The sequence below is a fragment of the Cydia fagiglandana genome, chromosome 14 (assembly GCF_963556715.1).
Source record: "Cydia fagiglandana chromosome 14, ilCydFagi1.1, whole genome shotgun sequence".
Classification (NCBI taxonomy): Eukaryota; Metazoa; Arthropoda; class Insecta; order Lepidoptera; family Tortricidae; genus Cydia; species Cydia fagiglandana.
In genome coordinates, this window is record NC_085945.1 from 4,674,009 (window position 1) to 4,689,104 (window position 15,096).

Sequence of the window (15,096 nt, forward strand, 5' to 3'; positions counted from 1 at the left end):
TTCACTCTTGATTTGAAGGTTGCCGGGTTATAAGAACACAGAAATATAGACGCCGGCAAGGAATTCCATTCCTTGGCAGTGCGCATAAGGAAAGTAGAAGCAAAGCGCTTTGTGCGAATTGGTGGAATATATACCAAGTAAGGATGGAAACCGGCCGTGCGTCTAAAAGTCCGATGGTAGAATGGGGACGGTGGAATGAGCTCGTGTAGCTCTTGGGCACACTCCCCGAAGTGCAACCTGTAGAATACCGACAGGCTGGCGATTTATGTATATCTGAACATATAATTAAATATCTGAACTTTCCCTTGGTTCCCTGCCTCGGCGTGACTATAAAATTGTGATCTGATGACCACAACAAAGAATAAAAGCGTTTTTGTTCATTTTAGGTATCGCTAAACCTTTGAAGTAAAATTAAAATTGCAAGAAATGTCGATAGTTTATCGATATGACTTTATTGACATGGCTACAGCAAGGTGGGCCTCATTGTTAATCGTAATAATCGTACACTATATAAACAAAAGTGGTCCCACTGACAGCTCGCTTGGTAGGTATCTCTGTATATTATATCTATGATTTAGTTTAAAGCTGCGCGAAAAGCGCCCTCCAGACTATGCGCGTGAATCGCGGGCGAAGCCGCGAACGCGAGTGTGGAGTCTAGTTCGCTGATATGCGAAATCGACTCCAGACTCGCGTTCGCGGCTTCGCGCCGCGATTCGCGCACGAGTGTGGAGCGGGCTAAAGAGATATTTTATCCACACCAAGGTTACGGTCCGGTGTAGTAGTCTGTTACGGCTTTTAGCTTGGCCCGACTCCACAATTTATCGGTTTTTTGGTTACCAGCTTGACAGCATCACTATTAATATTATTTAAACAGGCAACACATTAAACGGTCGCGGGTCGTGTCATGTCATGTGTCATGGTTACAATCGCAATGTCGGATTCCTTCTCTTATATCAATTGATGTTGTTTTTTTCTTCTTTTGTCTTGATATTAATTTAGAGCATTTATTTTATATGCAGTGAACCTCCGGTTAGGGAGTGAGTCGGGAAATAGTTTTGAGTATTGTTTTTGTCATCACCACTGTACTTTGCATAAAGTATGGGGTCATCTATATTAATTTATCCTTTCTGTGACTAGTTTTCATTGCCATTATGGCTCTAAAATATTTATTTTCATTTATTAAACTGGTTTAATATGAGTAATGTTTTGATTATTATCATTTTGGTTTTAATTCCGCCCTTAATGTTTTGTGACAGTCTTAACAGGTTTTGTTTTTGTTGAAGTGGACAGTTTCATTCAATACAATTACATGCCTCTCTGTGCATCTGTTTGATACACATAGCTGGAAGATTGTTAACATGTAATTAAATTGGCCTTTATATTTACATTAACTTAATAGTCAGGCTTCCATTTACTTTTTTCTATTGCTGTTCTCATCTAAGCTCATCTTTATAAGAGTAACTTAAAATATGTAATGAAAACAAATTTGGAAAGATTTTGTTTCAAAAGTTTTCCCTTATTTGTGTTTTGAGTTAATTTCTGTTACATGGCTATGATATAATGGAAATTTTCATTCACTGTTCCTATTAAGTTTCTTCCAGATGCTGTTATACTCAGGCCGACTTGATTTGTTTTGTTATTCTGTACCAATGTCAACTTTAATCTTGTGAGACTTCATCTGCAGCTAAGCAGTTTCTTTGAACTCATTTTAGATCTGTCAATGATTTGTTAATTATGCGGCAATATCAGTTATAAAAATACTGAATTTAATAAGGGGTATGGTTATAGTCAGAGTATACCAGACCGGTTTTTGTATCTGTTAACCTGGAGTTATTTCTGATATCTACATCCCGCTTATAGAAAGAATTATTAATTATGAAATCCCCACAGAGGTTAAGATTCAAATCAAATATCTGGCAGCTATGAGTTTTGTTAGTACAATTGGCTGCACATAGGGCATATTCAAAAGTATTTTAAAGAAGCGATTATAATCTTACATATTATGCTATTTTCATGAATAGCCATATAGGCTAAATAACTTAAAAAACTCATTTAATATCATGCAAAAGTTTAAGAGTAGAAATCAGAGAGGTGAGCGTTTTAAGTTTTGAAATATCTGAGAAATTAAGTTTTCCTTTGAAGAAAATTAACAGTGGAATATGTTGTGTCATTTGTTATGAACCTTTCCTGTGAAGAGGCACGCACACAAATATATCTTTTAGAAATTCCACCTGTTAATAAAAAATATGTGAGGACCTTAAATCATTTTGGGAACATATTTAAATATTTTTTTAATAATAATATAACCACTACCTTTAATAATCACTGTCAAGAAATTACAATTAACTTGTCCCTCTATCGGTAAATGCTGTTATTTTGTATATTGTAAATAATAAATTACTTGCATCAATGCTTAAAATCAAATATAACAATTGTAGTTTTAAAACAAACAGTTTTTAGGAATTAAAAACGTTATAAGCATAATCATATTAATCACAAAATAACTTGAGTATCAAAGTTTGTGAAGTCTAGCAATAACATACTGATGAGAGCTACATTATGCTGTTTCTGAATGTATACTAAATTATCTGACACAAGTAAGACCCTTAATGCAATCATCTTCGTTATCTTCGATCTTCTGCTGGCATATCTCCTTGATGCTACTATGAATATAATACTTCACAGAACGAAAATAGGGTATCCATCTAGATTCTTTTGAAACGTTAATGTTAACATTAGGTACAGTTCCAGAGGGCCTGGTCTACTTTCTATTTTGACGCTTATTGTCTTTGTTGTTGCAGCAGTATTAGTCCTTCACAGGCTGCTCGACCCAGAGCCGTCTGAATTAAAGCCTTGGTTAGGCCGATTTTGGACGACCTCCTGGTAAACGTCGGCACCTACCAGCCTCACGTTTAACTCGGCAGCTACTCGTTCTTCTTCAGCAAAAGTCAAAACGAGAGGGTACCCCGACCTCGATGCAATAATTGTGTAATATGGCACAGCTGTTGACAATCCTTGTCATCACAGGGGAGTACCTCAACTTGCAGGCCAGGCCTCGTCATCTTGATTTTAGTTGCCCGAAGTACCGCTCCACCGTATTGCGAGATTTGCGAGCTTTTGTTTATATAGTGTTGGAATTAGTCTCTAGACGCTTGACCTACACCTCCTGCTCCTGTGTTCCTAATACAGGTGTGATGTGGGACGTTGAATGAAACGACTTGCTTGGAGTATCGATCTATAATGTCTTAAATAACGTAATGTAAAAGCTTATATAGGGCTAACCTAAGGGAGTGTGAGTGTACGCGTAGCGCACCCACTACACCTCTATTCCTTGGGAAAAAAAAATAGATTACCGTATATAATATAATAAATTCAATAATCTATTTTTTTTTAACCTGTATCATTTATGGTTCAAAAATACATATTTGTAATATTATATGATAAAAAAAAATTTAAATAAGACATTAAGATAAGTAACACAAACAAAAAGTTCTTAATTTTGAATTCCTCAATATAAACTTTTTTTTTTTTTTAGATAGGTACCTACTTATGTAAAATCAATAAAAGAAATATCTTATGTTTATGTAAGCTACTCTAGAATAGCTATCTAGCGTAAACATGATGATTACAATTTAAGCATGAATAAGTACTTAATTTTATAATATAATCACTTAATTACAATTCGTGCTTTGATGACGAAACGAAACTTTTACATAACATTTATGTGTCTCTAATCTCTAAGATAATAATATTTAACAAATTAATTTTAAATTCACACAAAAGAAATTCCATAATACTTATAAGAAAACATTTTCATAAGAAGTAAAAGTTCGAAAACCAATAATTAAAAAAATAGAAAGAATATACAATTTAAAAAAAATGTCCATGTTTATTATTTTACGTACGTAGTTTTTTTTTCATTAATTTATCTTGTCATATCATGGTGCTTGCAAGCCTTTATTTTTAATTCATTTCATTAAGGTATACCTACTCACTAGTTTAACACGTCGGTACTTTTATCATTTACTTTTTTTTTTACTAAATTATTTCATGAACTGTGCATCTAAAGCGTGCATCTCTTTTACGGCAAGGGTACACAACGCATTTACATTTGTGGTCGGCCGACCTTATAATAATATATTTATTTATTTACTCAGGATACAAGGACATTTTTATTTTAAGCGCGCACACATACTATTTTTTATACTCATACAGGCAGTTCTTTTAACACATATCCTTTCATCATAACCTTCCATGTGTCCAAGGAGTCTCCACGATTGATGCTCGATCGAATCATGGTCAGACCTCCAAGGATTCCGTGCCTGCCTTGTATCCTGGCGTACCCTTGCTAACCTAACCGCTCAAGGCCGCCTCTCGGGCCACCGAAGATGCGATAGGTATATATGTATGTATTTATTTCTATTAATTTTCTTCCATATTTCACTCTCACGAGAACACATTCAAAAATCAACCACATAACACAACACCATGAAAACTTCCACATATAAGAATTTCAACAACTCTTAGTTGATCAGGCTAATCGTTATTTGAAAAACTTATCTGTTTCAGTTTACTCAAACACTACTAACGCACTCTAATACCAAACAAATCCATCTTCCAAATGAACCACCCTAAAACCAAACTTACGAATTATTTCACTTTCTAACTACGCAACCATTACACAACATTATTACATATAAACACACCGTTACAAACATTGTTACGAACCTTAAAATTCATCCCCTAAAATCCAACATTAAATCTTTACTTAAACGTACCAAATCCCAAGTAACTCAATACAATTTCGTCTCTTACAGTACATACCATTCTAGATTTAAAAAAGTCATAGCCATAATTATACCTCTATAGTCATATCTTATTTGTTTTATATGTCAGATCCGTGTTTATAAAATGTCAAGTCCGATACATATGAATATTTAAGTATAAGTCACAAAATAAGAAAAACATGTTAAATTTCTACTAAAAGTTATAAACTATACCTAGGTAATAAGCTTAATCATAAACTTAGTATATCGTTAAAAGTGGGCTATGTCTTTGTTATTAACAATAATATATGTATTACAGTAAAATTTAAGTGATCTAAATCGATGCACAATGTTACAATGTTTACTTTGAAATTTGATCTGAAATTACAAACGGCGCATACCAATCGTGGTAGCAACGTGACCAATGTGCTTTATACGGAAGTGATGACGGAATTACCTCGTAAGTGTCTTGTGCAATGTATTCGGAATAATTTTAAAACAAAACCTTATGTACTTGTAACACTGAAATGAAATTGGACTAACATATTTGAAATTTTTAAGTTACAATTTAGATCAACATAATATAAAAAAAAATTGGTTTGCTTTCATTAAAGAAAAAAAATGGCATTAAGAAATATAATAATTATGTAGCAAACTTTTAACCATATTGTTGCTTCGTCATCAAGCACACCTTATTAATTAGAACTATTTTCTATATAACTTTATGGTCATTAATATGGTCATACACGTTAAAAAATCTTCACATTAAAATAACTATACTTGTCGCGGAATAGAATGGGAATCTTTGAATGGAAATATTTTAATTATAATATGTATGTGAACCAATTTTTCGTCTGGCGTGCCAATCCTTCTTATTTCTCCCAGCACCCATCATTCGGCCTCACGACACGAACAACGCCCAGCAGCATACCAACACCATCACTACGATATAAGTCCCGCATTGTTTTGAAACAAGTCCATTTTTATATTTGTCATTTTTACAGCCACTATTTTGTTAATTTCCACTTGTTTAATTATTTTTTATAATTCAAAATAGTTTATTAATTGGAAACTGTCCAAAACGTACTCACGCATTTACCTATTTTTATATATATTTTCTAGTCATTTCTAAAGGGTAATTTATTTAGTCGAACGTATCTATTGGCACTTTTTTTAGTATAACACTATATTTATTTCTATTAAGTTCCACACCACACCAATTCACCAAAAATGTTCATAATATAGTCCGACGTATTTTTGATAATAATATTTGTTAAATTTGAAACTGTCCACTTTGCAGCACTGTCAAATTGTCAATATCACTGTTGTGTTAACATTTCGCTCACTTGTCAATTAAATAATTGATTTATTTTTATTTTTCGTCTTGATGTTTCTTCGTAATTGGCTGGCGCGGCGCGCCGCCAGTGCAGCACAAGGCCGCACTGGCAGGGTCGCCATGTGATGTGGGACGTTGAATGAAACGACTTGCTTGGAGTATCGATCTATAATGTCTTAAATAACGTAATGTAAAAGCTTATATAGGGCTAACCTAAGGGAGTGTGAGTGTACGCGTAGCGCACCCACTACACAGGAATAATCATTGTTTGCCTTTGAGGATAGGCATAATTAATAGGTCAATATATCTACCAGACCATTCAGAACAAACAAAGTCTGAATTTAGGCACTGGTTAGGTTGATTTTGGACGCCCTTATTCTTAGTGATATATTTCATCGCTTTACAGCCTCTCATTTCTTCCAACAACCCAATGGCGTTGAGCTTCGCTGAGGTAGGGCGGGAGTCGTATTAGCGTAATGCCCCGTTTCTTTAGCTTTTTCGTCTACTACAAAATATTGGATATTTGTGGTTTTTTTCTCGCGCTTTCTTCATGAATAGCTGCTTAATCTCGTTAGCTCGGAACGCTGTTTTTAAGGTTGCAGATATTGCTGCCTTTTTTAATACCATTAGGCGCTTCATCCAGTTTACGTGTATGGTATGGTGCATTATCCATTACAATTACTGTACTTGAGTTCAATTGCAATGTTTTCAATTTTCGGCTGTAACATTTATTTCCAAGTGCCTCTGGTGATATATTATATATTTTTTAAATCTTTTATCTTTATAATAATACAAATATCCTCTAAAATATATCGAAAGCTTAGTTTGATGGCGGTCTAGGTTGTGGCGTCCATTTTCTTTCCCCTCTTAGTTTTCTGATTCTTGGTTCTTTGGTAATTTGGCTTCTGATTCTTGCTTCAACTGGTTTGCCATAGAATAATACAAATTTCTTCTAAAATATATCGAAGAGTGGAGCCGGGAATTACCTATTCACACGTATATCATACGTTTTACAGTACATATGGCCCTTTAAACTTGTGACATACACACGAAAAGTGGTTACGCACTAGTGCGGGAAATTAGGGCCATATGTACTGTAAATTTTATTTATACACAGTATATATACTTCTTTGGATAAACATCCAGACTGGGGCACAATCTTTTGAATATGGTAAGTCTAATGCCCATATAATTTTAAAAGTATTTGAAACAGCTTTACAAATACTGAGAAATGTGGACCTGATGTCTTCAGAGATTAATAAATCATACTGCGTAACATCCCGCTAGCAAGCCCCAACATTAACCAAATATGGAAGAACAGGCAGTTCTTTTCCTGCAATGTGGTCTTCCGTTCACAGAAGTGGCCTTGAATGTCCGATGTAGATGGCACCAAGCTTAAAAACGCGTTGTTCACTTCCAATCTAGTAGGATTCCACGGTCTTCTGGTTCCTTTTACGGGAACAGTGTACATTTGCTTCAGTAATAGAGGAACTGATAGAAAAGTAGCTATGTAGCCTGTTCTTCTCCCGCTGCTGAAATAATTAATGCTTTAGTAATAGTTAACGGTTACTTAATAGAACTGCACTTCCAGCTGGCGTTAAAAAAATCCACCCCGTATAAAATATTTTTACAGTAGGTACATATGGTCCTATTTCCACGCACTAGTGCGTAAAATAGCACTTTTTGTGCGTATATCAAAAGTTTAAAGGGCCGTATGTACTGTAAAACGTTGTACGATACACGTGCGAATAGGTAATTCGCAACTATATAATGTCGATTTAAAACACTCCCTTCGGTCGTGTTTTAATTTATCGCCACTCGTTTCGAATTTCCTCTTTTCCAAACTTGCATTGTAAATAACTACTTCGGTTTGTATTCTGTTTCCTTATCGTTTACCGATGATTCATCGTTGGTCGCGAAAAATTTATATTTCCATAGTGAAGCCAATGGTGGGGACCTGAAAGTTTAGGTAGGTATAAATACCATATCATCATTCTCCTGGCGCATACCCTATTCGGTCGGCCCTCCTGATACTTGATCGCCACTTGTTGCGTTCTTTAGTCTACCATACTCCATACAAATATGTTATATGCTCTTTATTTTTTTGAAGTAAACAAAATTAAAATAAATAATGTTAAGATGATTAATATAATGTCACAAAAAAGTGCTATGATTAATATTTTTATTTTATTCATCTCGAAAGCCATAGTCGTTGTTGTAGTTATTAAAAGACCAACAGAGATTTGCAGTCGCAGCGCTTTTAACTCTCCCTCTGGATCCGATTGACCAACTATACGACATGGATATGAAATTATGAAACTTGATTATACGATCTGGCAGCCCTGCACTCGAGCAGAGTGGTTAAACTTGAAACATTGTTGAAGTGGCGGAATAAATTCGAATACTCTATCTATAGGAAAATGGATCATATTGCACATTGTCTGGTAATACATTGGATAAGAATGTTATGCTGACTGTTTGCTGTGGAACGAGATCTTGTCCTACTTTCTTTGTGAAGCGTCGTATAGTTATAATTTCGTATATAGAGCTCAGTTTACCGTATAGATCCTTGTTTGAAATGTTAGCTGGAACAAACCTTATAATGCCAGTCCTCTCAATTCGTGTTGCGGTTATGTGTGCCTTCATTTTATTTAGTTCTAAAAACGCAAAAATATTCCCTTGTTGTAATGTTTAAAAGATACTTACTTTATTTGCATTTACTCTTTGAATTCCCGTCACATGTTTTATGCCATTAGTAAATGGTAAATTAATAGGGCTTTTATTCCCTAGCCTGTTCTTGGGGTCAATATGTTCCAGAAACACTTTAAAATTTGTAATACTTTATTTTTAAACTAAGGGTCCTGAAGGGGATAAAACAAACAACCCGATAGTGGACAGGTACAATTTAATTGCCGGCCTGGTTAAGTTTACACTTTTGAGCTTAAACACTACTTAACGACTTATTTGCAGTGAACCAAATTTATATTTATCTAACCGGGTTTTAATTATTGTTGGTGATACTTGGTCGATTGCGCTATTGGATAGTTAATACTAAAAGGTGAATAGTCCAAAATCGCAGTTTAGGAAAAAGTAGTGAAAGGCTTAGCTGCACTGTAGCGACAGTCGACGGCTCTCTCGACCAGATGGCCGGAGGTTCCAATAGCTCCGACTCTGCCGGGGCCAGCTGCACAGGTCGACTGGCACAGAATCTGGCCTACCAAAGGCCGCGCCCCTAGTAGACACCTCCTGTCGGAGGAAAATCGTCTTGCCGGCGTTTATGAGTGATCGAATATCAACTCCGAAGTGCCCAGGACGCTCCTGGTTCGCCCTTTCGGGAAACGGGTTAACCTCAGGGCACAGCCACACCTGAGGGCAGGCAAAGATGAGAACGTTGTCCCAAATATTTAATATAAAGCCGAGCCCGGCTAGGTCGGGGAAGAAAATCCAAGTCCAAAAATGGCGGAATCACTGTCCCCTCGGGGCCTCCTCTTCGATGTTGCCAGGGTTACAATCCCAAGGCATTTAACAAAACTGACGTGAAATTCTAAATACGGAAATTAGACCAGAGCGTGGTAAACGCTGCTGGACAAGCGCCTGTGGTAGCTCGAGCCCGATGAGGTTTCCGAAGTGAAGTTGAATGTTTTCTTCATTGATCTTGTTTAAATCTTTAATCGAGCTTAAAGGTGGATCAACTACAGGTGTTGATTGTGACTGATGAACTCTCAATACTTAAATGAACCTCTCTCCTATAAAACCTACCTACATTAACCTACCTCCATAAACCTACTCCATTTTTGCTGCAAAGATTGTCTAATTATTTATTTATTTATTAAAGAGATAATATAGAACTGGAGACTGGGATATTTGATATTTCCAAATATTAAGCTTTCCCTTCAAAGCTTAAGAAAAAACAAGGAAAGTCTTCCTTATATACTTCAGCGCCTTTCAAAACATCATCTAGCTAGGCTAAAGCTATGGGCGACCAACTTTTGCAACTATCCAATTCTTTACAGGGGAGCGATAAATTTTAAAGTCGGTACCTAACATTGTTCCATAGTGTTTATATATTTCTTGATTTAATTGTATGTAACTGTACTTGTGTTAAGGATTTTAACTACCTACTTTTTATGTGTAACTATAATTAAAACCTAAATACTAGCTGTATATTAAGATATTGTATTCCATGTGGCAGTGGTGGAGGAAACTTTTTCACTTGAGTGCAGTCTACTGTACCCAAGATATACTGCAATATTATACCTTTACTTTAAGATGAGTTGGCAATCCATGACCCTTGTGAGGCTGGAGGTCGGCGTTTAGTTCCCCACATAAATAAAAAACGTTATACAAGACCCCCCCTCCTCCCAAATTCGTTACGTAATACTTGAACGCTCCCTTTCTCTCTGCAATAGCATCGAGTATCTTTTTGTTGCGACATTCGCTAGAAAAAGTATCGTTCGAAAATATTTGCCAACGGACACCGGGCTTAAACGGGTCAAGGGTCCTCGTGATAATAGCATAAGAATCAATACCAATGACAATATTGTCAGCAGATTTATCGATCGGTACCCAAACCGGCATTTTGCTGCACACAAAACAAACTAAACTAATTACTTAAAAAAAAAACTATTGATGAATTCGCAGGATAGGAGTCCATCGTCACTCGTCAGCAATGAGGATTTGAGGATACGACTGGAAAGAAGAAGATTAAACTATTTTTTAATCACAATAGACGACAATAGAGCATAATTTTTTAACGTCTTTCAGAGTTCTGCGCTTTACGTCTATCTTTCTCTTCCACAGCAGCTGCGAAAGAAGGAAATAAAATCACTGTGAGGTCGAGCGTTATCACAGGTTTGGCCACTAGTGACTGATGAACACCCCAGCCCAGTGTGTGGTGTAGTGGATTTTTTTATTGGGGTTAACTCCTCTTGACCCGGTTGACTAAGGCAAGGCCCTCGGTCCCATCTAAGGCTGCTTGAAATGGGCTGACGCTGGTGGAGTTTGGTTGGCCTTTGGTTGCTCTTGGCACAACGGGAGTCTACAAACTTCAATAGTATTCGCCTTGCGGCGACAGTACTGGCACCTCTCAATATTCTTTTTTGATTTCGTTGGTTGCTTCTCCGCCCTTTCGAGTGATTCGAGGTGACGCGCTTTTTCAATTAGATCCGAAAAAAATTTGATTTCGGTTCGGGCAACCTTCCGTTAAAATTACATCTTTAGCAGCCCACACACAAACCTGCTTCTCTTCCTTATGGCATTTTGCAGGCAAAATTCCTAGTAGTGCTCGTTTTCTGCGGAGGAACGTGTCAATCTGCTCACTTTTACCTTGGTTATCACTAAATAACTGTATACCTATATACTTCGTATGCTTGCAACTTAGGAGCAAATGCAGAGCGAACGGCATTTAGTGCAGCAGACCAGGTTTTAATTTCAAAGTATATACCAGGCCACCATGTACTTGCGTTATCTTTTAATAATAGCGGTAGGCCGGCTAACTAAATCAAAAATAATGTTAAGATGATTAATATAATGACACAAAAAAGTGCTATCATTAATATTTATATTTTATTCATCTCGAAGGCCGTAGTCGTTGTTGTAGTTACTAAAAGACCAACAGAGGTTTGCAGTGGCAGCGCTTTTAATTTAACTCGCCCTCTGGATCCGGGCTGGCAGCAAGATATGTTCAATACTCTTTTGCTGGTTTAGGTCTTCTGTAGTGATTGTTGGAGCTGGATGCAGAGTTGGATATGCCATTTCAAAACGCCTCTGGTAGCTCGAGTCCGATGAGGTTTCCGAAGTGAAGTTGAGTGTTTTCTTCATTGTCACGCCATATTTGTATCTTGTTTAAATCTTCAATCGAGCTTAAAGGTAGATTGATGTCGCCAGGTAAAGAAGTCTTGGTAAGTGGCGTGGATCACAATCTTAATAAAATGTCGTTTTGTGTAGTTTTCAGGTCTCTAAGTTCACTTATGATTTCTGAAATGTCGTACTCCGTTACTACTGTAGTGATTGTTGGAGCTGGATGCAGAAGAAGATTTCGGAGTTTATACCAGTCCACCATGCCACTTGCGTTATCTTTTAATAATAGCGGTAGGCCGGCTAAAGCATCTTCGTCCGATATACCCTCATTTTGCTTATATATTGTGATACCCGTGACGAATGCATCCCCCTTTTTATAGTCGCGTTCAAAGTCTAGAAATGTAATTTATGCCAAGTAATCATTTTTAGTACTTGTACAATAATATATGTGACGCACGCTAAAATCGGTTGTCTAGAAAAATTTTTGAAGAAAAAGCCACTCCAAGCCCAGTGGAGGTAGAATCACTTAGCTTTTCTCGCACGGCTTTTGTTTTACGACGGGATAGGGACGACAAGGATAGGGGTAGGGTCTATAAAAATGATTTTGAGCTTTTCAGTGGGTTGGTTTTCTAATGGCGGTTCCCTTTTTTTACCCCTACATACAGTACTTCTCCAAAAAATTCTCCTTCTTTCTTCCTGCTTTCTGCCATCTTTCTTTAAATTGTGATTTAATACGTGAATATTCATGTTTCAGATATTGTTTGTGATCTTCCGTGTCTCCGTATGATAAAATGTTTTTCATAACTATTCATATTTTCACAAAATGTTGGCAAATTTTGGCCAATTATCTGCTGAAAAATATATTCCAGAGTAAAAACTTTACGCTCCGAGGCAATAAGAAGATCTGCAAATAGAAAAACAATGCTAAATCAACTTTAAAAAAAAATAAAAAACACGAATTTTGACTGACTAACTTTAAAAGCACCTAAATTAAAAAGGCGCACCTAATCGTAGCTAATTTTTTTTTAAATAACAAATTTAAGTATATGGACCAATGTTGAAAAAATTAGACCTGGGACGACCTGGAAACCTTTTTGAAATGACGATTAAAAATCAAAATTGATGAAAAACTTTACATTTGTGCCAGGTCATGTTTAACACGGTTAAAAACCACAATAAATAATGAATGTATAGTACAAAATTATACTTTTACATTGATTCTTACCTGAATTACTAGAATCCATTGAAATCACTTTATGAAGAACTATAGAAAAAAAATCACTTTATAAAACTTGTTACTTTTAGTAGCGCCGAGAACTGAAACGTACGCGATGAGTGGTGTGTTGGTTCCTTCTGTAAGAGGGAGCTGAGCATGTACCCTGGTGATGGAGCACATCGTTCGTATCCACCTAGTTGTAAGGTGGTCCTCCTCCTCTGGCAGTAGTACCGCCCATGACGACAGGCAGGTCAAGGCCCCATCCATATATATCCGGGCTATGTGCCCAGTAAGAGCCACGCGCCAGCCCTCCCTGTCATCCAGATCGAACACAGACGTGGCAGTTGCTCTGCAGAAAGCATGAGTGAGGCCACTGTGCTGTATGGTGTCTATCAGGTCGTCCATTCCCGTGCGGTGCATCGACCCTCGGAGGTCATGGACCAGGGACCTAGCCGAGGACTGGGCTCCGGGGTCCATGAGCATTATGTATGTGACCATGTAGTTGAAGAACCTCCCCAGGTCTAGGCGGCATGTCTCCGACAGATTGACGAATGGGGGAGTGGTAATCTCTTCCAACGCCCTTCTTTCAAGTGCGGAGATGGTAGACGATTCTCTCCTATTCAATATCCAGACAGCAAACTTGTATGCCATATGTGCTGTGTACGATCCCTCTACACCTTCTGTCGTGGCGGCCACGGGGATCCCATGCTCCTCGGTCGTTGGGAGTTCCGCCATTGCGGACGGGATTTGGACCCCCACATAGGTGGCGCGGGGTGGCGCGTACCAAGGAGAAAACCTCCGGTGGAATGTTCCATATGCAGCACCCCGCGTGGAGGACAACTGCCATCCTCTCCGGGAGGCTCCCAAATCGACGATAGTACAACTAGTACAAGGCAAGGGTGCTTATGCTGTATAAGAATATGGACTGGAAGCATAGGGTATAGTCCTCCCCTTTCTTCGCAAAGTCAGTCGCCGTGCTCGAACAAATACTCACATGCGAGTCGAAGTTTCTGGTAGAGTTGGACTGTCCTCCCCGGTTCATCGTTGGGCAGGGTAGACGATGGGTTATAGTCCCTGAATATACGTGGGAGGTCCGTCTGTCCAACTCCTCTTTGGGTGCTGTTGTTTTCTCTCCTATTATGGCGTCCAGCAAATCGGTCATTCCTTGATCTCCTTTAACCCAGGAGCGCAGTTGGGGGGCCTGGATTAACGCCTGGTTGTAGCTGTGGGATTCTTTGACCTCATCCTGAGCTATTTATACTTACCGATAAGGAGTAGGAGGGGTAGCATAATGACCCTGGGTTAATGGGCTACCCCCACGTGTGAATAATTTCTTTCTATGTTGATTTTTGGAAAATCGACTTTTGGCCGCTTAAATCGGGCAAATCAACGTATGTGAAACCCCCTTTGTTTCCCCTAGGAAAACTTTTCGTTGATCTGATTTAATAACTCGATCCGGACATGTATACCTGTATGGTGCGATTTTTGTAGTAACAATGATTCCGGTTTCATAAAACCGGAACCCTGCAGAAAATATGTATTATATAGTCAACGTTTTCCATTTTCGTGGTGTGCAGATAACTGAAATAAATTAAAATAGCGCGAATTAACAGAAAAAAGTATAAATGTTACAATTAAATAATCTATATGGGCCGGTATTAGGGATAGTATAGGCTGTTAAAATCATTCAGACAAGAAAAGGGCGCGTAGTACGGATTTACATTTTCTATGACTAGGCTAAAGTTACTGCTTACGGCCTATGCCAAGGGCAACTAGACAAAACGTCTGCGGAGAAAGGCTAAAGTTATGGGACACCAACTTTTGTATCTATCCAATTCTTCGCATGAGCCGCTGGGGAACCTGGCTGACATTTCACTTAATAAATAATATATAAAATGAATTGTAATTGTAACTGAGTCTGAATGTTAGGCCGATTTATTTCACGGCGGTGATTCTGGACGATTTCTGCACCAATTCCT